Below are 23,071 nucleotides of genomic sequence, written 5' to 3' on the forward strand. Positions count from 1 at the left end.
GCAGCGCGGTTTGTCTCCCAAGAAGCAAAGAGAGCCTGCAGGACTCCCCACCCCAAAGCCCAGTGCCGACCCGGGAAATGCCTCCCAGGCAGCTGTGCAAGTGTTCTGGGGTGGCTGTGCGAGTGTCCCACAGTGGCGCTAGCAAAGCACCATCCCCGGAGCTTCAGACGCCAGGGATCACGCCCTCTCAGTGGGAAGGCCAAGATGGAGGCGAGGGCGGCGCCGGTTCCTCAGAGGCTCTGAGGAGGAGCTGCCCCGGGCCCCTCTCCTGGCCTCACGTGTTGCCAAGCATCGTCAGTGTCCCTGGGCTTATAGACGCCTCACTCCAGTCCCACGGCCGTACCCTGTGTGCATGTCTGTGTCCGAATGTCCCCTTTTTATGGGGACACCAGTCGTATTGGATCAGAGCCCACCCTAATGGCTTCACCTTAACTTGACCACCCCTGTAAAGACCCCGTTTCCAAACGAGGCCACTTGCGGAGGCACTGGGGCTAGGACTTCAACGTACCCTTCTGGGGAGACACAGTTCTCCCTCCTCCCCAGGTTCCCGTGAGCCTCCCAGGGGCGGGGGGGGGCATGTGGGCCTCGCACAGGAGGAGCTGGGGACCCTGCACAAGGGCCCGAGGAGGGCAGGCGGACGGGGCTGACACGCCGGCACCCTCTCCATCTGTCCTGCATCGTCCGCCCGCACAGGGGAGTCTGTCCTTTCAGGCCTCATGAAGGCCCGGCTCCCGCCAGGTGGGGAGGGCCAGCAGTCCAGGGCCCAGCCGGTGTTTGAGAGGAGATGCTGGCGGTGAGAACGGACGGCCCCAGTGAGCGGTTAATGTAAAATGACAGCTTTCGGAGAAGGGAGCCCTCGGAAGAACAACAAGGAGGACGAGGGGAAGGCCCTGCCGGCTGCCCCCTCCCTGTGCGTTCCCTAGAGGGCGGGGCACAGCAGCCCCAGAGAGAAATCCTCAATTTGTCTCACCTTCATCCCCCCGCCCCCTCCCATCTAATCCCCCACCCGCACCCCCCACAGGTCGTACCCACTCCTCAGTTACCGCCCTTTCTTTCAAGGCCCAGGAGGAGGACCCCAGGTGACAGGGCCCAGGGACAGGCAGACAGACGCTGTAAACAAGGAGCAGTTATTCTGGAACTTTCTGGGCCTGTCCTTTGAAGGGGGTGGGTACCAGGGCGGAGGGACCAACTCCAGCTCCTCTGAAGCCGACAAAAGCGGGGGATTGCTGTAATTGCCCTTTGTTTAGGAGGCAACGAATATTCCTGCGCAGCTGAAAGCTCCTTCTTCGCACAGAGAAGCTTCCAAAAATTGCAGGCTATTTGTGACCACGGTGAGGCCTGTGCTTTCCTCCCCAGCCCTGGGGTTTCCACAGCCCCAGCTGCAAACTGCCATCCCAGGTGGCTGCGGGGCTAGAACGTGGGGCTGAGGAGGTCACCTCACAGGGCTGCCCCAGGAAAGAAAGGAGAAGGTCAAGGACACTAACGAAGGTCGTCTTGGCCGCGTGGCCCTGACAGTGAGGCAGGTGACGGACAGGTGCACCCGCCTTGCTCGGATGCTCAGCTCCTCTCCCTGCCGCTCAGAGGCTCCCTTTCTCCCTAGAGAGGAAGGGGAGACACGGGACACGCACACGCTCTCACTGTGACCCACGTCATGGGAGAGAGCCAGCTCAACCCCCTCCCCGAACCTCAAAGAAATCCTCAGTGGATTCTTGAGAAGACGGGGCTCGAGACTGGAGCTGACTTGCCGCAGTTCCCAGGGGCCACTTCCGGGGGGCACAAAGGAGGACGGTGAGCAGCCTCTGAAGACAAGCCCCTCTGAGGTCCTGCCGGGAGGAGGGGCGCCACCCAGCCCAGCTGTGCCCACTTCCCACCTCACTGCCTCAGGGTGCGGAATCAGATTGGGGGTGAAGAGTCCCCCCGGAGAGGAGCACCGAGAGAGACCCCTGAGCATCTGCACGGGGCTCCCGGCGGCTGGCCTCCACAGCTCCATGTCCACTCGGGGGCAGGGTGGCCGGGGCCCGAGGCTCTGGGAGTCACCGCTGGGCTGGGCCCACCTGCTCCGGGGGCTTCACTTTTCCTCCGACTCAGAGCGTTGGTCCCGACCGCTTTGTTGTCCTAGATTTCGTAGGGGCAAGGGCACCATGACCAGTCTTGGCACCAACAGTAAGAGCCCCGAGCCAGGCTCCACCCAGGCGTGCACACCCGTGTCCAGTCTCATCAGGCGACAGGTGTGTATTGAGCACCTGCTGTGTGCCAGCGTGGCCCAGAGTGAGGAAAGTGGCGCCATGGCTGCCAAGGGCCCGGTCCCTCGCTCCTCCTGAATTCAGCCCAGAACACTAACGAGTTTTCTGTGGAGCCCCCGCGTCAGCTTGGAGCCCCTGAAGCATGGCCTGAGATGGGGTGGACGGACAGCCGTGTGTGTATGTGGACGCGCATGTGTGTGTGTTCGTTTATGTATAGTATCATCAAACTCGTGGCCCTATGGGCAATTGGGGATCCATCCATGGGCCCCCCTGGGGAAACACGGAGACAGCCCCGTCCCTGAGAAGGTGGGGAGGCTGAGGGAGGATTGCCACTGACCGGGCCCCCGGGGTGGGGTGGAGGGCTGCTCTTGGTGCCTTGACTCCCCACACCTCCGGCTGCTCTGTCAGCAACCTGAGCGAGCTCTTCCCCACAGAGAAAGTGGGGGGCAGAGGAGTGTGGATGCTGGAGACACGCCCTCCAGAGCTGGTCCCGGCAGGCCCAAACCAAAGCTGCTATTTCTGGGAGAACGTGTGCCTTGTACCCACCCCCCAGCCCCCAGCCCATCCCTTGAGGGCCAGCTTTTCAGGTATCCTCCGCCATGAGACTAGTCACTGCAAGAAGTGACCCTTGACAGGTGGTTGTGTCTCCCCAAAATTCCCATGTTGAAACCTAACCCTGAGGTTTTGGGTCAGGAGGCGGGGCCTTTGGGAGGTGAGTAGGTTGAGAGAGGAGCCTCGTGAACGGGATTAGTGCTCCTGTAGAAGGGACCCCAGAGAGTTCCCTCGCCCCTTCCCCCACGCGAGCTGCCGGCTCTGCGCTGGGAGGAGCCCTCAGCAGACACCGAGTCCACTGGCACCTTGATCACAGCCTTCCAGCCCCCAGGACTGGGAGGAACGAGTGCCTGCGGTTTTCAGCCCGGCCTGAGCTGTTCTGTTACAGTGGCCCTAATGGACTGAGACAACGGGCGAAGGTTCCCACGGCCTCGCCACATCCAGAACCTTCTCCTCCCCTGACAGCATCACTCTGGGCTCAGTTCTGAGGCTGCATTCCCTAAGTTCACCCCTCCCTGCCCAGAGGGAGCCAGGCACGCCCCTGCTCCCCTGACCCTGTACCCCTGCTCCTCCCGCCCCAGCACCCCTGCTCTGGCAGACTCCAGCCCACAGCCTGCTTAGCAGCAGCAACAACCAGAGGAGAAATGTGACCACCTGGACACCAGCAGAGAGAGGAGGCACCCGGTCCTTCAGCCCAGAGTGATGGCTCCCGGCACAGGGGGAGGACGCGGTACCCGGCCCTCAGGGGACGGATGTGGGTGGGTACTGCTCCAGGAGAGGCACAGGTGCGGAGAGCGGGAAGCTGCCCAGGACGACGTGTCATCGACAGCCCACTCCTCGAAGGCAAACGCCGCCGGGAGACCCCACGAAGGACCGGGGCAGAGTCCCGGCCGTCCCTCCATCTGCCCCGATTCCCCCCTCCCCTTCGCTCTCTTTTTTTCTTTTAACCAGGCTTCTTTTGTTTTTCGAGGATCCCTTCATGTGTGCGCGCCCGCACATGCGTGTCTAGTTTTTATTCCAACGCTTAAATGAGGTCTTTGCTGAGAATTTACAATTCCCCTGTGGTCTCAATCTTGCAAAGATTGCTTTTTTAACACTGTTAGGCCTTAATTCTAATAAGCCTCCTCTTTATTACAGAACCAGGTCACATTGCCTTGACATCACCAGAAAATCTTTCATTGGCAGGGAGGGGTGGGCAAGCAGAGGGACGGCGAGAGGAAGGGGCGGGGAGCCAGGAGCCACAGAGAGGAACCCTCCCTTAATTCAGTGGAATTCTAAAATAATCCAATTTCTGGGGACCAGAGTGGCCTGATCGCCTTAGATAACTCTACAGTGTGACTGTGCCCCCTCCCGATGCCAGTTTTCTTCTTGTGTCTTGATTTTTCAAATGACGAGAGGAGGAAGGGGAAGCAACAGAAGCCAACAGCCACACGGGCACAAGTTCAGGGCCCGGCCGTGGACAGACGGTCATTTGCTCTGGCCCAGCGCGTGTGCTCCTGCCAGCCTGCTCGAGTCCCGAGGGCCAGCAGAGGAAAGAGAAGGACGGGAACAGCAGGCCCCAGGACAGAAACCAAAACCCACTTGGAGGAGAGGCACACAGGTGGATTCGGACACCTGGGGAATCCATCAATCAAACTCCCTCCCTCCTCCCTCTCTCCTCCTCCCGTCCCTCCTGCCCCCTCCTCCCGTCCCTCCTGCCCCCTCCTCCCGTCCCTCCTGCCCCCTCCTCCCGTCCCTCCTGCTCCCTCCTCCCGTCCCTCCTGCCCCCTCCTCCCGTCCCTCCTGCTCCCTCCTCCCCTCCCTCCTGCTCCCTCCTCCCATCCCTCCTGCCCCCTCCTCCCATCCCTCTTCATAAGTTAGTTGTTTTAAGGTTCAAGGGAATATGGAGGTAGAGAGGTAACTGAGGAAAATGAAGCTGTCTCTATCTGCTTTCTCAGGCAAAAGGACAGCCCCTCCCCACCCCCCCTCATTCTTGCAACATTTATTAAGCACCTACTACATGCCAGGGAGGTGAGAGGCTGTGCCCCTTTCCTCCACTGCTAGTCATTGGAAGTAGAAGGAATCCAAGAGCTGACGGTGCCAGAATGCTTCTTAAAACCCATGGGAGCTTTCTGAGACTGAGGGCTCGAGTCCAGGAACAAGGCCTTCATTCTAGAAGGTTCTGCATATGGAGCCGTGGGGCAGGGCCCTCCAGAAGTACCCAGGCCAAAGAGAAGGAAATCAACCATCGTCTCCAGATCCCAAGACGTTCTCTGGAAGCTTCTTTTCCTTGCCATTCACCGGCCCCTCTTCAAGCCCCATCCGTCCTGCTCCCACCACAAGCCAACTTGAGAAGCCACTCATTCAGGTTGGGTACTTAAATCAAGGCACCCAGGACCCCACACCAGCGCAGCGAGCTCACCGACCACCCCAGGCGGCAGCCACCTGGCCCTTGAGCATGGAGAAGACACCCTCCGTAGCCCAGAAGCCTCAAGGTCCCTGCTCCTGGCCCTGAGTCCGTGGGACCCCACGGTGCTCTTCTGGGAGGGCAGGTGAACACAGCCAACTGGTTAAATATAAAAATGTAAATCGATGCAATGTCTGATGTAAGGCACCTTGGAAATGAAAGGGCATTTTTTAAACTTTGGTGCCAAAGAGCACTCGTGCCCAGATTGAGGTGCTCACGTGGGACGTTGGGGCAGCCCTGTGGCCTTCCGGGGCCCCCGCCGAAAATGCAAGGACGCACCCACTCAGCACTCCTCCCTGGGGCACGCCCCAGAGGTGAACAGTCAGAGGCCCCATGGGGAACTTCTGCGGTATCCAAGCACCGCTCCAGGGCACAGATACACGGCTCCTCCAGCAGGCCCTGTGCTACCCACACAGGAACCCTTCCCCTCACTGAGTCTCCCACCCCGAGCTCCAACCACTCGCAAGCGCCTACTGTGTGCCTACTGTGTGCCAGGCACTGTCATGAGCCCCAAGAATACACGACGTAGACAAGAGAATGCACATGTATTCATAGGTTTCCATATTAACATACACAGATTGTTCTGTCGTCTTCCTTTCCCAATCACAACGCATTGTGGATAGCCTTCCACATCCGTCAAAACAGCTGCACAAAACCCACTGTTTGAATAGACGATTCTTTCTTTTAACGGTTTTAACCAATCCCCTCCCACAGGGGGTTTGTCGGCAGTAGGGACCTTGGAGAGGTGGCGTGCCAATCGGGCAGCAAGGGGAGGGCCGCCCTGGGAAGGATGGGCCTGGCACTTCACTCGAAGTTGGCTGCCAAGTCACGAGGGCTCTTGTGCGTTCCAACAACTCCCCTACGGGGAGAGCAAGGTGGCAGCCCTTGGCCCGCCGACAGCAGATTCTTGGATTCTGCAAAATATAATTGTGAAGCCCAACCTGCCAGCAGAGAAATATGCAGCACATTCACAAGCTAAATATAAATAATATGGATTCATCTGCCATCTTGAATTATCCACGGCACTTCTGTTTTCCATTAGCGTCAATAATCACGAGCTGACTCCCCTGGAGATGGGCTACCTGACACTCGGAATGACGCAGCCAGCCCGAGGGCCACACCTCTAGAGGAGCCGCAGGCCATCCTCCAGAATAGTCCAGCATCTTCTAGAACAGCCCAGCACCTTCCTACTACTTTTTCCTCCCTCTCGCCTACTCCTGACTCACCACCCAGCAAAGAGGAGTGGCCCAAAGACACATCGGAGACCCCCCTTTCGGAGGCAGTCTGCTCTCTTTGGCAGCTGACTCTGGTTCTGGGAAACAGTGGCACACAGTCCAACGTTCACTTCCAGGCTGGAGGGAAAGAAGCTGGTATGGCTGGATGCACAGCCCAACAAAACCCGCAGGGCGCCACCTTGCTGCTGCCAACCCCAGGGGCAGAACCAGAGCCCATTTCCTTTCCAGGCTAGAAACCATAGTGGCTTTCCTATGACCAGCAGGCTCCTCGTCCCTCTGGCAGCGCTCCCCTCCCCAGGCCCTGGGGCACAGAGCGTGCCCACAGCACGGCCCCACTCACGTACCCTCTCCCCACAGCAGGACCCAGTGGGGCTGCTAGCAACACGGAAACCCACATGGGCCACTCACCAGCTGGCCCAGCCAGGGCAGAGAGCTAATGAGGCACACGGCCCCGTCCCCATCCCAGCCCAGGCAGCCATCAGAATCCCCAGATACAGACTGAGAATCCAGAGTGAGTGGAGAAACATCCCACGTATTCTGGGGGAGACAGGTCCCCTGCCTTCGATACAGGAGACAGGTGTGCCAACACCTACCAGGATCCATCATTTTTCATTCTTCCTTATCTGTGCTAATTACGGCTCCCACGAAAGTGTGAAAGATGTGTGCTGACTGTCAGGCCCAGAGGGAGCCAGGAGCAAGGGCTCTGAGGGAGGCTTTCCACGTCCTCTGCGTGAACACGTGCAGAGATCTTCCAAATGCCCACCTACCTTAGGTACGGCCATGATTCAGCTCTGCCCTGGGCTGTGGAAGGATCCAGAACCTCCCCACTTGCCTTTGCCATCTACCTGACTGGCTGAGCTGCTCCTAGGATTCTCCAGGAGAAACGGAGTCCCCTTGGGCCTCAGCGTCCCACTGCCAGCCACACGTTAACGAAGGACTTCCGGAGGAGACCCCAGGGCTCCTGGGCTCCCTCCGCCCCAAACGTCTCCTTGAGAAAACACTCACCCTCAAACCACAGGCTTATGAATTGGCCGAAGGGGAGATGCCAGAGTTGAGATCACCTCCCACGCAGAAACAGAAAAAGTGAGACTGGCATGAAGATAGGAGCCAGGTCCTGCGAGGGGCTGCGCCAGCCAGTCAGGCCGAAGGAATGCAGCTTACCACGTGGAGCGAGCAAGCGGGGACCGGCCGGGAGAGAAGGGGAAGATGAGGCGCTCGGACGGAGTCGCAGAGGGGTTTTCTGCTCTCGGCTGGCCAGGCACTAGGGAAGGAAACCAGATCCCTGTCCCGGCCGAAAATGAGCCCTGAGGTCCCCCTGCGAATGCTCAACCTCGTGGTCCAGCGCCAGGGCCCTCCTCTGTCACTGCCATCCCCAACACCCGAATTTACTGCCCACTTCCAGTCCCTGCGTCCACTTTCACTTGCTGAGCCCCACACAGCCCAGGCGGCTCCCGCCTTCCAGGGGGAGGAGAAGAAGAGCAGGGAGCAGACACCCCACAAGTCGTTGGGCCTCAGGGTCCCCGACACAGAAACCATCCACCCCACGGGAGAAACGCAGTCAGACCCCCAGGAAGGTGGCAACAGGGCAGACAGCTGGCCCTCAGCCTGGTCTCCGCCCTTTTCAGCTGGTGTCGGAGCCACACAAGCAGAGCCTGGACCGTGGATACCTCAGGGGTCCCCCCAAAGCCTGACGGAGAGCAGAATGACACCCCTACCCACTCTGAGGGCCCGTCTCTGAGGAGTAGAGAGAAGTCTGGCCAGAAGGCCTCTTGGTCTGGCTTCTGTCTGCCACCTTGATCCATCATTTTCCCACCATCCCTATCCATTCTCTCCAAAACCCACCAGCAGAAATTCCCCATCCGATGGCATGGCCTGGGCGCACCCTATCCAGCCAACAGGTGAGAGGACACTTCAGGCAACGTTGCTCTTGCACATATGACCGGGTACAAGCAGGTGCTTTTCGAAGAAGCCAGCGCCAGGCAGGGACTGAAGGACACCACACACACACACACCCTCCTGGCTGTTAAGGACCTGGAGTGATGTATTCTCTGTTCTCCCGGCTATAATTATTTTAGCGTGGGAGACAGATTCTGTCTCCAGGATCTGAGAAACGCCACACGAGAATACCACACTCCACGGTCCTGGACAATCTCTGCCCCGGCCCAGCTCTTTCCCTGCACCCCGGAGCACAAACGGCTCTCCATAAGGGCGGACACGCCGCCGAGGCCGGCTGGAGGGTTGTGGAGGCCTGCTCCCGCCGCTCCACTTAGAGGAGAGACGCGGGACCGCGCATGCGGGTAACCATGGCAACTTCAGGGAAGTTTAAAAAAAATAAGTTTGTGAGTTGCTGGTTGTTATTGGTGCTTGGGTGGGCTGGGTTCTGTTGGGTTCTGACTTCTTTTTTCAGATAACAAGGTCCCTGAATAAGTTTTTATGAGGTTTCCGGGTCCAGCGTCCGAGGCAGCGGCGGCTTGCAGACGCGGAATCACGCTCCGAGCGGAGGCGCATCTTCTCGGAGCAGCACCCTCCCGAGTCCGGCGGCGTCCTGGGGCCGGGCGGGCTGTCCTCCGTGGGGTCACCTTGGGTCAGCGCACCTCCCACCTGTGTCGCGCTGCCCGTCTCCTGCCTCACCCTCCCCGGGAGTCCTGAGATTGGCAGTCCAGACCCCTCGGGATCCCAGCCAGCTCCCAAGACACCACTCACACATCTCTCAAAGCGGGGAGGGGGTCAGGCAACACCGCAAGATCCTGACCTCACACGCAGAGACGCACACACATTCACACACGTGCGTGCAAGAAGGGCGAGCATGCGTGTAAACTACAGCCCCCACAGAACATCCCGCCCACACTCGGCGCCCCTCCGAGGGTCCAGGTGGCCTTACCTCGGCAGAGGTGAACTGGGCCCCGACCCTTGTCCCCGAACCGATGGGAGCAGGCCTTCGATGCCAAGGGACAGCCGCACGTGTGCTGACCGGGTGCACGCACACGCCCGCATGGGCCCAGGGGATCTGAGGCCCTCGAGGACTGCCCGGCGCGGTAAGTCACTGCGCAGGCGCCGCACGCCGCAGGCAAAGCACGCGCGCGCCGCAGTGGGAGCCCGTGCGCCCGGAGCAGAAGGACGGCGGGGCCGCCCACCCCACACCGCCCACGGCTCCAAGGTGGTTTATCACACATCCGGAGCCAGCCTGAAGAGTGCTTGATGGCCACTGCAAGGCGCCGTGTCACCGCTGCGTGACGAAGGGCTGGGCACGTGGCTATGAAAAAGGACTATTTTTTTTAAAGGCAGAAAAATCCTAAATGGCCCTTTCAGCCTCTCGGCGCACATAATTGTAGTATCCAAGTTAATGAGAGGCCTACGTGCCGGCCGGCTGCACCCCAGCTAATGCCGCAGCCGGCGCCTCACGTGGAGCGGCTCCATCACCCGTCCTCGTGGAAATCAGACCCCAGTGGGGAGGGGGGCGGGGGAGGAGGTGGGGAAAAGCACGAAATAAAGAGCGTTTCCAGGAATGACAAGGCTCCTACGCGGGATCATATCATCAATTAGCCAGTAGGAGGGCCGAGGAGCACTTGGCATCTCATTTCCACAAAGACAAAGTTTCCTTGACGAAACTGCCAGGGTCTTCAAGGCATTGACATGAGACGCACAGCAAATGAAGAAGGACCACGGCGGGGCTCGGCCAGGCTCTGCGCCGGCTCCTGGCAGCCTGGCAGAAAGGTGTGTGGGTTTAAAGACACAAGCGGGGCCTGCAGGTGTCCAAGAGGTGAGCACACACAGCACGAATGTGCACGCACACGCACTTGTTCGCACATGCATGCAGGTGTGCACACGCACATATCCACGCACGCACACACAAACTCCACTTGAAGGTTGGGGTCCACTATTCATTGCAGTTTGTGGCTCCCACAGCTGCCAGGTGCTAAGGAGACGGATGTGTTACCCAGAACTTCACCCTAAGGCCCTACAGCTCATCCCCCAGGGGTGGAAAGACTCCTGGGGCCTTCAGGCCCCAACTCTGTTGGAGCTCAGAGTATGTCAGACCCTTCAACAGTCCACTCTGGAGCCTTCAGACCCACACCCAAGGGGGCTCCCTCCTTAAAGGCCCCAGGAAGCGGTCCAGCTCAGCCGCCTAAGTGGAGGTGACTGATTTATTCTGACCGTCCTGACTTTTAACGACACCGCTCTCCTCCAGCCGTGAGCGGCTTTAATTGTCCATCCAGCAGGGCGCGGAGGAGCAGTAAATCTTTCCTCCCAGCGGCTCTGAGCTTAGCGCTGCCTGACCTGCCCCGCCCAGCCCCTCACCTGCATCCCGCTGGAGAAGTCTGCTGGTTTTGAAGGTGAAGGAGTGAAATGGGGAAGGGGGGCAGAGGAGGGAGCTGGTGGGGTGGGGGTGGGGAGAGAGCCAGCAGGGCAGGAGAGCATGTGCAGCCATGTGCTTTGGCTGCTCCTAAGGGGTGGGGGTGGGAGGGGGCACTTTGGAGGATGTCACTGCAGCTTCGAGGGGAGGGGGCTGTAGGTGCCGTCCGCACGGGGGTGCCCTGGGCCACGCCCTCCCAGGCTGTGTCTCCACATCTGCCTCACCAGCTCTCAAGCAGCCTGACTCCAATAAAGCGGGCCAGACCCTGGGGGAGTCTCAGCATTCTCTTGCCTTACTGGAAAACAGCACCAGCCTGAAAGGAGCCCACGGGGGAGGAAATAACACTCCTCCATCCAATCCTCATTGTGTCGGCAATGGGACCCGGCTAGGGGCACAGGGACCTCTCTGTACCGGGGCGGGCAGGCCACAGGTGCAGAGGCCTGAAAGCAACGCCAATCCAGAAGGCTCGGCCTCAAGCTCCAGAGCACACCTCCTTCCCCTCCAGCCGACTTAATAGTTTCTGTAATTTCAGTATATATTAATGCATTTCAAAGTGGTGCCCATTACAGTTATGATTATTACCTAAAGACTTCCTTTATAGCCCTCATTTTCCAGTGCTCATTACTTTCTGAAAAATTATCCTTGGGGGCTGAATTTTCCAAGTCTGGTCTTGTGAGTTTTTTCCTTAGGACTTGAGCAAAACATATTATTGTGTCTGTGATGGGCGGGGAGGGGATGCGTGCTCCCTAAGTCGGTCTGCGTGGTGCCTTCTGACAAGGAAAGAACAACGTCGGAGTCGGGGCGGGGGTGCGGGGGGGAGGGCAGAGAGCTCCTGCGTTTCTTGCGTGGAAATACTGATACTCTTAGCAAGGACCTGCTTCTAGTTTTGCCGTCTGTTCCGTACAGACAGTTCTACTTTTAAAATGAGATTTCAGCCTAGGTGGGGGGAGAGCAACATTCACTCTACACGCAGACAAGTCAGGACAGCAAATGCTCGTCACTGCCGCACTGTCCACGCGTGGACACAATAGGACATGGATTTTGTAACACAGTGGCAAACCTGCAGAAAGATCCCAGTCATGGCCAGAGGATGCTGGAAGAGGCAACAGAAGGCAGATTCTAGGTGCATTCTTCTTAATTGTCCTAGGAGAGATCTGCTGGGAGGTTGCCTCTAATCGAGCCGTAAAGTTGTCCCAGACACCAACACAAGGGCTTTTTTGGTCAGGATCAGGCTAATGGGCTCCCCGATCAGACGAGGGTCATTGTCTAGCCTCTCTCAATCCCTTTGGCCGTCAGTTACAGGGTCACAGCTGTCAACGTATCAAACAGACTCCAGTGCGATAATGCTCCGTATAGCGCTGGCTGTCTGGGAGTGTTGATTATAATATTACACCCCTGAAAATAATAATTCTCACCTTAAATTTCTCCAGCACTTCTTTTTTTCTGCTAAGATTCCAAAATACTTGACTAATGTAGCTGTGGAAGGCGCCCCTGAGAGGAAGGCGGTAAGCACTAGCAGGCCATTGTGAGCTGAGGAAGGGGACGCTGGCAAAGCACCTCCCGGCCCGGCCCACGAGGAGCCTGTGGAGGAAGCCCCTTGGGCCCTGGTTCCACCTCGCCTGTCCCTGCAGCAGGCGCAGCCGTGCCTAATGGCATCACAGTGGTCCCCTCAATGACGGAGAGTCAATATTCCAGAAAGACAGCACACACTTTGTGTTTATTTCTAATGGGTTTTGCAAAACTCGTTTCGGTTTTTCACACATTAAGTCCTGAGAAGCAAGAACATCTCCACACTGGAGGCAGGGACGGTATAGAGTCACTCGGCCACAGTGGCTGCCTACAGGTTCAGAGGAGGCCGGGAAGGGCTGGGGCGGGGGGGGGGGGGGGGTGCGTGGTGTCACAATTCTTCTTCCTTTCCTCCTCCTCCTGGAAAATCCAGCTTGCATTGACCTAGGGCCCCCAACTCTCAGAATCCAAGGTCACTCCTGCAAAGGCATAGAGCCCAGAAACAGCTTCCCTCTCCTTGGGGTCCTCTTGACATTCCCCGGGCATGGAGGCATGGGGAGGGGGTGGCAGCCCATCGAGGGGACATACCATGGGCAGCTAAGAGCCCCTCCACCCTCTGGATGCCCTGGTCAGAGCAACCCCTGGGTCCACACCCCACATATGGGACCTCACTCAGGTCCTCTGCCTGGCCCTAGGGTGCTCCTGAGAACAGGAGCTGCCTGTCCCTCCTGGGGGCCCTTCCAGGCCACCCGAGTGGGGAGGATCTCCTCACTTAGAGAGAAATGCTAAGACTCGCTTCCATCTTGGCACCTGCGACTTTATCTGGAACCATTTTAAAACAACGTCCTGTCCTTGTGGCGTAGGAAACAGTGCAGAATCTATTCCCTTAACGCTGACAGGATGCTCATTCCTCTAATGGGTGGACGGCACCAGGGACGGTGGTTCACATGCACCACCGGCTGTTGTGTGCCTACTATGTGCCAGCTCCGGTCTTTGTGGTATCTCCCTTCTTCTCAGCTGAGTAAACTGAGAGCTTGCCCCAGGTACAGGGTTGGGGAGTCTGCATTCCCTCCCCCAGAGCATGCAGCAGGCAGCTCCCGGCCTCGCCCCGTCCCCTGCACAGGGCCCGCCTGGCGTCACAGGCGTCTGCTCACCGCGAGGACAGGCTGCGTGACTGCCCTAATGGGCTTGAGGTCCCGAGAAAGGTAATTAACTTACAGCTTGAGTTCCATTTAAATGTGCGTCTAAATGTGCGTGTCCTGGGGGTCAAGGGTAGTTCTTAGAAGAATCAGCTGACGAGGGACAGCCAAGCTGTGGGATCTCAGGGAAGCTCCGCTACTAAGGAGAGTAACTGAATGGAGATGCAGACTAGCCCTCGGGGAGAGGAGAGGACGTGAGGGGAGTGGGGCAGGGGAGTGGGGCAGTGCCCGTGGGGCCCCGGAGCAGCCAGTGTGCAGACCCAGTGTGAAGCCTCATTCTGAGCTTCCTTTTTCCTCTTGGATCTCAAGGTGATGGGAAACAAGGAAGCAATGGTGTGAGCCACGATCTCATGTGAAGTGTTACAAAGTCATCTTAATACCTCTGGCAGACCGTTACAAAGCCTTTCTTGCTGTTGCCCCCCCCCCCAACCCGCCACCGCCCCGCAAAGAAAGGTGTGGAGTAGGGGAGAAGTCAGCAGCAGGAGCTTTGATTTCAAGGTGCCCAGAAGCTCTTCTGTACAGACCCTGGAGCCCTGCCCTGCCCTGCTCCTTAAAAGAAAACTTGTAGAAAAATTAGGAGTTATTTTCTGTTTAATCTAGTAGAGAAACCTCTCCTTTATATTCAGTATGGATTTCAAACAATAAGAGTCTAGTGAGAAATTATTTCTAAATGTACCTAGGTGTTTGCACCTCTTAAAGTCTTTCTCCAAATTATCTCCACCTTTTTAATACAAGTAAACTTCATGTTCTTTGCCTTCAATAGAGGTTCCCAATTTTACATAAAAAGGTTTCATTGCCACGAATAATGCGCTTCTCTGCGTTCTCGTTATCCTTGCCTAAAAGGAAATTACCTTGAGACATGACGCCCAGTCTGGGAATCATCATTTGCCTGGTGCCCAAAGACACAACATTCACAGGTCAGAGGAAGGACCCGGGCTCCGGAGGGCCACCTTTCCTACCATTGTCACCCCTCGGTCTCATTTGGTGTTGCAGACAAGGAGACATTGGTGAGCAAGCGTGTAGTATTCCAGATATTCACAGGTAGAGCGCTGAATGTGCCCTAGGCTTGCGCAAGGCACTGCCTGCACAAACGTATTGGCGGCCCTATGAGAGAGGGTCTTTTGCGGGGGCATTGGGTTACTTTTTGCTTGCTTGTTTTGGTGGAGGGAGAATTTTGAAGTAAGACAAGATGCCTCAGAACGATAAAGGCACATAGATTCTCCTTTCCTCAGTACAAAAGATACATGTTATGATCTCATCTGTGCCCCCCAAAAGGAACGTGCTGCGACTGTGTAGGGTCTGGTGGGTAGCAGATGTCTGTCCCCAGGCAGTTTCCTCACCTGCAAGTGGGACTGTTTTCTAAAAGGGCTAAAATAGACATAGCTGACCACCTGCCTGTCCTCCTGCTTCCCAGCCCCAGCCCAGCGCTACGCTGGACCAGAAGGACTGGCTCACTTCCCTGAGCATCCAGCAGGCCCCTGGCAGAGACCTGCACACACAGAGCTGATGACCAGGAGCGGGTCCAGGAGGGAGTCTGCCTCGGCTGGGGACAGCGCCCTTGCTCCACCCGGGCCACTGTTCTTCCAGCCTTGGTAGAAGGCTCTCAGGACAGCCACTAACCAAAGCAAGGAGTGGTAAAAATTCTGCTAAAAATATGCATATTCTCTCTCCTTCTTTTTTCTACTGAGAATATGCTCTGACTTTAAACAATTAAACCTTAAAAAAAAAAAAATCTTGCAACAAGAACTGCCTTGCCCTTGGTCCTCAGAGGAAACCATGGCCTCTGAAGACCCCCCACCCAACAGGAGTTGATGCCAACAAGTTACAACCCAGCCCCCAGGTGGAATCGCAGGCACCGCCCTGAGCTGCACAAAGACAGTGGAGACCAGATCCAGAGGAAGGTGTCCTTGTCACACAGTTTAGCACATCTTTAGGCCCCTAAATTTAAAATGAAATTGACAGCCCTCCCCATGCCCTGAGGATCCTGCTGGCTGGCTGTCCCTCATGGTGTCTCTCCCTGCTCCTGAGTGACAGTATTCAGTCCTGCTCCACTTAGACTCTGGCAATACTTTTCAAAATGTAACTTACATACTGTGAGCTTGCCCCACCCCCCACCCTGACAGAAACACTTGCAAATAAAGTAACAGATTTTATGCTCTTTATTACCTCCAGTCACCTTCTTAGGCATGTTTTGGTGTCAGCTCATGTGTTGGAGAAACTGTAATAGCAAACAAATTCACTAAGTGCATTGCACTTAAAAAATACGTATTTTATAAACCAAATAAGTTCACGCCATGAAGTACTTCAAGAGAGGATGCCCATCTTTCCATCTGGGGATTGCCAACACAGAACAGACCCCACTGTGTACCCAATTACTATGGCCAACCAACGATTAATTGAGAGCTGTTCTCAACTCAGAGGCAACAGAAGGAGAAAGCCACACGCTAAGTGCCCACACCACTCAGGAAGTTCAGGGGGGAAAAAAAGACATAAAAGGAGGAGAGACAGACAGACAGACAGTGAGAGAGGAGGACCAGGAACCAGAACGTCATAAATGAGAAAGAGACATGATGGCCCAGGGAGACCCACCTGAGAGAGGCAGCAGCAAATAAGATGTTTAGGCTGCCTGCATGTTTCATGAGCCTGTGGACATAACGTGCTGCTTCATAAAAGAACGTGGGGAGATGGTGCAGCTAATCGAAACACTGTAGGTGCAAATGGATGTGTTTATACAGCCGGCACCCTGTGCGCAAGGAAAGCCTGCTGCCGGCAGGGCTTTGGGGAGAGGCCGGTGCCCACGGGGGAGCGTCTTCCTTCAAAGGGGGAAAGTTTCAAGACGGTTCTTTCCCCTTCACTTGTTTAAAAATAAAAAATTCCTCACCAAATGTCAGCTGCGTGTCAGGTTCCATTTGTCTTTATAACAGAGTATCAAGCAGGAGTGTGGAAATAAATAAACACAGAGAGACAACCAACCAAAAATTGCAGGCGCCCGTCCGGGCTGTCGGAGGGAAGCCCCACACTGCAACGGCTGAAAATAACGTTTCAATTGCGTGTTGGCCCTGTCACTCCGTGCTCTCAGAGACGGCTCCCCTGCACGGTTCCTCCACTAGTGCCCCCTCCCACATCCCCACCACCTGACACTTCTGGGTGGGACAGGAGCTTCCTTCGCTTGAACACTGGTTCACTCCTAACCCCACAAGCATAAGCATGCATCAAATAACACTCTAGTGACAGGAGGAGGTGGGGACAAATCAAGCAGGATTCCTGCCCTTAGGAACAAGGTCCTCCAACTTCTACACATGACAGAATACGGGGGCCTCAGGCCGTGGTTGAACAGGGAACTGGAAAGACAGTTGCTGGGCAGAGGCGGTGTCCCAGCTGGACCAGGCTGGCAAGAATCCATAGCTGGGGAGGGCATTTTCTCTGGCCACTACCATGCCTAGTTCATCCCCAGATACCAAAGAGCTCCATAATTTCTCTCCATTTTTCCAATGAGCAATCGGCAATGCTCAAAGTCGAGGAAGTGGCAGGAACGCGACAGAAGGCCGACTCTGGGACCGCACCCAGCAGTGCTCCCACGGGCCTCCCTCCTGATTCTGCCTCTTCGCTGGCTCTGGGCCCCCCTAGCTCTGCATGGGCCTCAGGAGCCCTTTCCTTCCTCCAAGCAGGATGAGGGAGAGCGCCCGCAGCGCCCCCAGCGGCCCCAGGACAATGTCAGAGGCGGGAGGGCGGGAGCGCAGGCTGCGCGCCCCTGGCCCTGTCCTTGGTGCTGCCGCCGGCTGCGGGCCCGCTGCGCCCCCGGTGGCAGGGGGCCGCCCAGGCCGCCGCCTTCCCTCCAGCCCGACCTCTGCTCCCTGCGGAAGGGCAGTGCACACACCCGGCTCTGTGGCTTCTGTCCGAGGGCGCTGAACGACGGACGTTTGCAACGAAGGCCCAGCATAGTGAGAGGCTGGGCCTGCGGGGACATTCCTAGACTCCCCGCTTCTCTGCGCGACCTGAGGCGACCCAAAGCCCGGGGGTGGACGCAGGTGTTTCTAGGCCCCAGGCCCCTGGACGGTGGATCAGAGTAATCATTTAAGTTCTCTTTTTATGGGGGGTGGGGGGATTGCTGTAGGAAAAGGGCAACTTGTGCCAGAAAACCCCAGCGGCTCCAGCGCAAACAGCCCACAACCACTGGCAAACCCCCGCCCCACCCCCCCGCACGTAGCTGATTCGCCAGGCCCAGGCCCTCTCAGCCTGGTGGGCCCCTCACCTCCGCCTCTGCTCCTAACTCCTCAGGGTTTCCCGCCTCACCCACGCCCGCCTCCTCCCAGAAGCTCCGGGTCGGGGAATGAGAGGTTAAGCGTTGTTTCCAGGAGTGTGCGCGAGCCTCGTGCCCACGCAGGGAGGCCTCCAGTCCCCGGGGAGGGAGGGGGTGGCAGCCTTGGTCCTCAGCGCGCAAGGGAGCTTCATGTCTGCAGGCGGAGGAGGGGAGGGAGGGGCCGCGACGTCTGGTGCTCAGAAGGCGCCCTTCCGCCCCCAAGACCGCCCCGGAGCCCCCACCCCTGGGCGCCCTGTAGCCTGGGGGAGGTCCCCAGCTGCCCGCACCCCGCTTTCATGAGGCGACGCTTTCATGCAACTTTTCTTCCTCCCTCCCTTCACAATTTTCGCTCACCTGGAGGGTCTGGTTTTAATTAGTGTAATATCGCCTTTAACAACGCAGCCTAATTAAGACATCCGCCCAAATCCGCGAGGCACCCTTAATGAGCAGGATCTGCTGCAATGTTTAGACTTTTTAAAAACTATTTTTTGCAGACCAGTAAAACCAAAGCCAGCTTCCTGCTGAAAGACCTCATTACGGGCGACCCCACTCCATTAGCTTCGTACCTGCTCGGTGCTAAGTGCCCCGGGCTCTCGGGTGCGCGCCCAGGGCGGCCCTGGGCCCAGCCGGTGTCTCAGCAGGAAATCAACGACCCGGCGCGCGGGAGAAGTGACTTCACCTCGAGCTGGGGGAGGGACGGCCTCGCCCGACGGATGGATCCCACCCCGCCGGACCCCGTCCTTGTCCTATGCCTCTGTCGCGAGGTCTCTCGCGCACCAGGATGAGCGGCGCCGCCGGAGTCCTTTTTAGAAGTGACCATTAAAAAATAAATCTAGTCCCTCCCCAAAGCTAGCAAGCTCTATCACCCAGAAGTTTCTCCCCACCCCGCTGGACCCCACGCCCGCTGGCGGGGGCCAGAGTTCGGGACTCCCAGGAAGATCCTCCCCACACACGTAAGACCCCGGATCCCGGGGCCGCTCTGGGACGGGACGGGATCCCAATGTCCCTCCACGCCGGGCGCTGCGCCCTCGTTCCCGCGCAGCCCGGCACTGTGGGGATGCGCGCCTGGGGAGGCTCCGCGCCCGGGGGAGACTGCGACCGCCGTCCTCGCGCCGCCCCGGAGGCGCCTCGGGAGACAGCCCTCCCGAGGGGGCGAGCCCCGCCGCCTCCCGGGGTCACAGGGACAGAAAGTTTGGGCCAGGGGTGTGCCCGGCCGCCCTGGCAACGGCTTCCCCGACCGGGCTGCGCCGGCCCCTGGGGGCGGCCGAGGCTCCGCAGAAGCAGCCTGGGTTCCCGCCGGAGCCTCCCTGACGCCGCTTGGGAGGCTCTGCCGGGAGCGCCCCCAGCCCGCCCGCTGGAGGGCCGTGCGCGCTGCTCTCCCCCTGCCGCTCTCCCCTCGCGCGCGGCGCTGCGCTGCGGGCCCGCGGCCTCTTTAGGGAGCAGTGGGAGCGCCTTCCTCCCCACAAGTCCCCTGGGTCATCAACTCCTCCAGTGAGCCCTCCTCCCGGAGGATCCCGATGCGAGGAGAGAAGCGCACTGCACTCCGCGGGGTCGCTAGCCCCTGCTCCCACCCGCGAGGGCTCCGGCCGCCTTCCCAGACGCGCCCCGCGGGGCCGGGATCTCCTCGCGTCTCGGCCTCCCCCGCTGGGGAGTTCCTCGCGCCGGGCATTGTGCCGCCGCCGCCGCCGCCACCGCCACCGCCACCGCCACGCAGCGCACGGGACTCCCCGGCGTCTCCATGGAGCCCGACCCCGGGTCCTTCCCGTTCACAAAATCGCCCCTCTGGCCCCTGGTTGGGCCACGTGTCCCGACCCCAGCTCGAGAGCGACCTGGAGGGCCCCGACGCTGCGAGGAGACCCCTGACCCCAAGGGCGCCACCCCTCCTTGCGTGCCCTGGGGTCGGTCCCCGGCCGCGCTCTGCAGCCCCGCGCGCCTGCCAGCCCAACCTCCCGCTGCGGGGTCCCGTGCAGCCCTCCCCGGGCCGTGCCCGCCCCCGCCCCCAGCCCGCTCCTCGCGAAGGTAATGACCGCCGCAGGGCGAAGCGCGGGCGGCGTGGGCCGGGCTACTCACGGGCTCAGCGCTCCCCGCGGCAGGTGACGGGGGCCCGGCGGCCATGCCCCGGCTGCATCCCGGCCGCCGAGCGGGCAGCGGCGTCCCGGGGCCGCGCGGGCACCGGCGAGCCGGCGGCGAGGGGGCGCGGGGCCGGGCTCGGGCGGCGGCCGAGTCCTCCGACCACGCGAGCGGCTGGGGCCCGGGCCGGGGCCGCTGTGCGAGGAGGCTCCGCCGGCTCCGCACTCGGTCTTCCCTCGCCGCCTCTCTCTGCTTTCTCTCTCCTCCCCTTTTCTCTCTCCCTCTCCCCGGTTCCTCTGGCTCGCTCGGCTGGAGCGAGGAGACAGCGGGAGCACGCGGCGGCGGCGGCGGCGGCGGCGGCGGCTCGGGCGGAGCGCGCAGCGCGCGGCGAGGGAGGGGGCGCGGGCGGCCGCGCGGCCGGGGAGGGCGGCGGGGCGGGAGGGCCGCGGCCGGCGAGCGCAGGCTGGACGCACCCCGGCGGACCGCAGCGTCGGCCCCGCGGAGCTCCGGCACGAGAGAGGCGGGCGAGGCGCGGGGGACCCCAGACCCCGGAGCTGCCCAGGTCCCCGCGAGCGCCGCCCTCCGGCCCCGGGCTCCGCCTCCCCTCCCTCCCTCCCTCCCTCCCGCTGATGGTGGGAACAGGCAGCCTCTATCAGGACCCCTGCCCTCCCGCCCCCCTGGGCCTGGCCCAGAAAGGACAAAACCCAGGATGTCCAGAAATGGGACTCGGGCAGCAGGGGTGAATGCCCCCACACTCTGCAGGCCGGTCTGCACTGCTAGTTCCCTTCTTCCACTTTACCCACTCGCCCCTACCCCCTTACTAGGGCCTGAAGTGCAACCCCTTGCCTTCCTGAGGATCACAGAGGGAGCGAACCGCCACCGCAGGGTTGTTGCTGGGGCCTTTGTCCAGACCACCACCCCAACAGATTTACACATTTCCACCCTGGCCCCAGAAGGGGGGCTGTAGATGTCGGAGATCAGCTTGGGATTTGCCTAAAATCAGAAGAGCAGGCAGTGCCAACCTAGGGGCCGGGGCCCTGCTGTAGGGTCCAGGAGGGTCTCCAGCCTCGGGAGCTGGAGCAGAAGGAAAGCGGAAGCTCAGGGCCAGCGGAGTGGGGACCCTCAGGGAGCACAGGATGAGACCCACTGAGGCAGCGAAGTCAGCCCCAGCAGCTGGCATTCAGCACTGCAGGCAAGAGGGCCTGGCCTGTCCCAAACAGATCTGCGGGAGTGGGCAGGGCCCGGCTCCTGTTTCTTAGACAAAAGACAGACGGAAGCAGTGCCCGGAGCACCACCAATGGGGTGGGGTGAGCTGCGCCCTCAAAGACATTCTCAATCTGATAAAACAGAGAAATGAAAACCTGTGCCAGGCTGCTTTTACCTCTGGATGCTGTTTCTAGACAATCGGAGTCCTCCTTGTACCAGACTGTCCTTCTTTTCCATGTGAGGCAAAAAGCCGGCCGTGGAATCTGGGGTTTGGCAGGGCCTGGACGATTCTGAGGCAGTGAAGGGAAGGACGTGAACTCAGGTCCTGCGAGCCAGGGGCTCCTGCTGCTAGCCGCCTTCCCTGCAGAGCGAGGGTAGACAGTGTCCAAGACAAGTGGCTACTGTCCACTGACGAGCTGAATGCTTTTAATTTCGGGCCCTCCGGCCTTTCCAGCTCATTGATCTGTCTTGGCCAGTGGGAATCGTGCTACGCAATTTCAAGTTAGCGGCTCGGCCCTACAGCTGAACAGCGGATAAATGCCTTGTCCACGAGCGAGGCAGCTGCTAGTTTGATTAAACTTCCCCCGGCCCCCGAATTTGAAATGGAACGTCCCCACTCTAAAGACCTAATTGGCTCTCCCTGTCCTCTGCTGTCAGATGGCCGGGCTTCCGGGGCCTCGGACTTGTGGCTGGGCCCACCCACTCCCCATCGCTCACCTGTCTCTCCACAGGCAGGCCTCTTGCTTCACAGGCAAGTACAAGTCCTCATGAGTCACTCCTCTGCACCATTCCAGACAAGTTCTCTGAATTCAGCACCAAATCTTGTGCCCGGGTTGCATCCAACCCAGCCAGAGCCCAGCATGCAGTAGGCCCGCACGGACGCCCGTGTGGGTGGATCGAAGTTGTCCTCTATGACGGAATCAGCTGTGGGACCCGCACGTCAGGATCCCCCTCGGGGACAGGCCCAGCAGGGCTGGCTTCATCACAGGCCCCAGGGAATTTGCGGCAGTAGAACAGGCCTCTGGCCAGAAAAGGGTGTCACGGCCAGTCCAAACATCCTCATCTCAGGACCAACCAGGAGCTTTTTCATCTTGGGATATCATTGAAAGAATTTTACAAACCTCTGATTTGGAACCTTTATTTAAAAAAAAGAAAAAGTGAGAACATGGAGAAGGAAGTGGGAACGGTCCTTTGCAGCAATAATCAGGAAAACAACAAAAGGAGGTTTAGCTCAGGGGCTAAAACGACTGCGGGACACCCATAGCTAATTTTGCTCCCTCTGAAACCCCCACTAAAACTCCCAAAAGAGATTTTTTTAAAGATATAAACCCCCCAGGGACCTGGCAAACAGGAGAAGAGACGACAACAATAAAATGTGAGCAGAGGACAGCCAAGGGACAAGCAATGCCTGACCTTGGGGGCTGCATCCTAGTGCCCCAGGGGAGCGGGGCGGGAGGGAAGCTGAAAAACGGAGCCTCGGAGGCTCGGAACCAGTGGGGCTGGACACCTGTGGAGGTGGGGAAAGCGGCCAGGAGCCGGGGAGATCTGTTTAAGGAGCCCACAGGTCCTAGGTGGCTGCCCGCTCCAGATCACTGGATGGCCAGTCCCCCTGGAGGGTGTTCCCTGGGGAGGGAGAAGCAGGGGCTCTGTGGCCCGGGGGACTTCATGCACGGTGACAGAGGGGTCCTCTGCACTCTGAAGGCCGAGGGCCCCGCTCAGCCCCCACAGCACCGATGTCCTCCAGGCCAGAGGCTGGAAGATTCTCCTCTGGGAGCATCTGCCCAGCACCCAGGGAGAAATGAGATGGACCTTTGCTGCTTCCCAGCAGAGAGCCAGCCAGTGTCCCTGCAGGAAGCCCCAGGGGACAAGCCCACTCAGCCCTCAGAGCCTCTGGGCTGCCTGCAGACCCCTCCCCTAAACCTGAGCAGACACTGGGGTTCCTGACCTCTGGGACGCCTGT

The 23,071-nt window shown here is 59.2% G+C and overlaps 1 protein-coding gene across 6 annotated transcripts in view; it reads right to left on the bottom strand.

Annotated features, from left to right (window-relative positions):
- RBFOX3 (RNA binding fox-1 homolog 3) overlaps nt 1-21,403 on the bottom strand; it is a 445,764-nt gene extending 424,361 nt beyond the window's left edge. The window contains exon 1 of one of the 6 annotated variants that reach the window (XM_070483753.1): nt 21,287-21,403. The gene's annotated coding sequence lies outside the window, so the exon portion shown is untranslated. Of the gene's footprint in view, nt 1-9,357; nt 9,646-18,401; nt 18,623-19,905; nt 20,045-21,286 lie in introns of those variants that run through there. The other 5 variants (XM_070483751.1, XM_070483754.1, XM_070483752.1 and 2 more) reach the window with 5 other exon arrangements.
- Nucleotides 21,404-23,071: the final 1,668 nt, after the last annotated feature.

The sequence above is a fragment of the Equus asinus genome, chromosome 13 (genome assembly GCF_041296235.1).
Source record: "Equus asinus isolate D_3611 breed Donkey chromosome 13, EquAss-T2T_v2, whole genome shotgun sequence".
Classification (NCBI taxonomy): domain Eukaryota; kingdom Metazoa; phylum Chordata; class Mammalia; order Perissodactyla; family Equidae; genus Equus; species Equus asinus.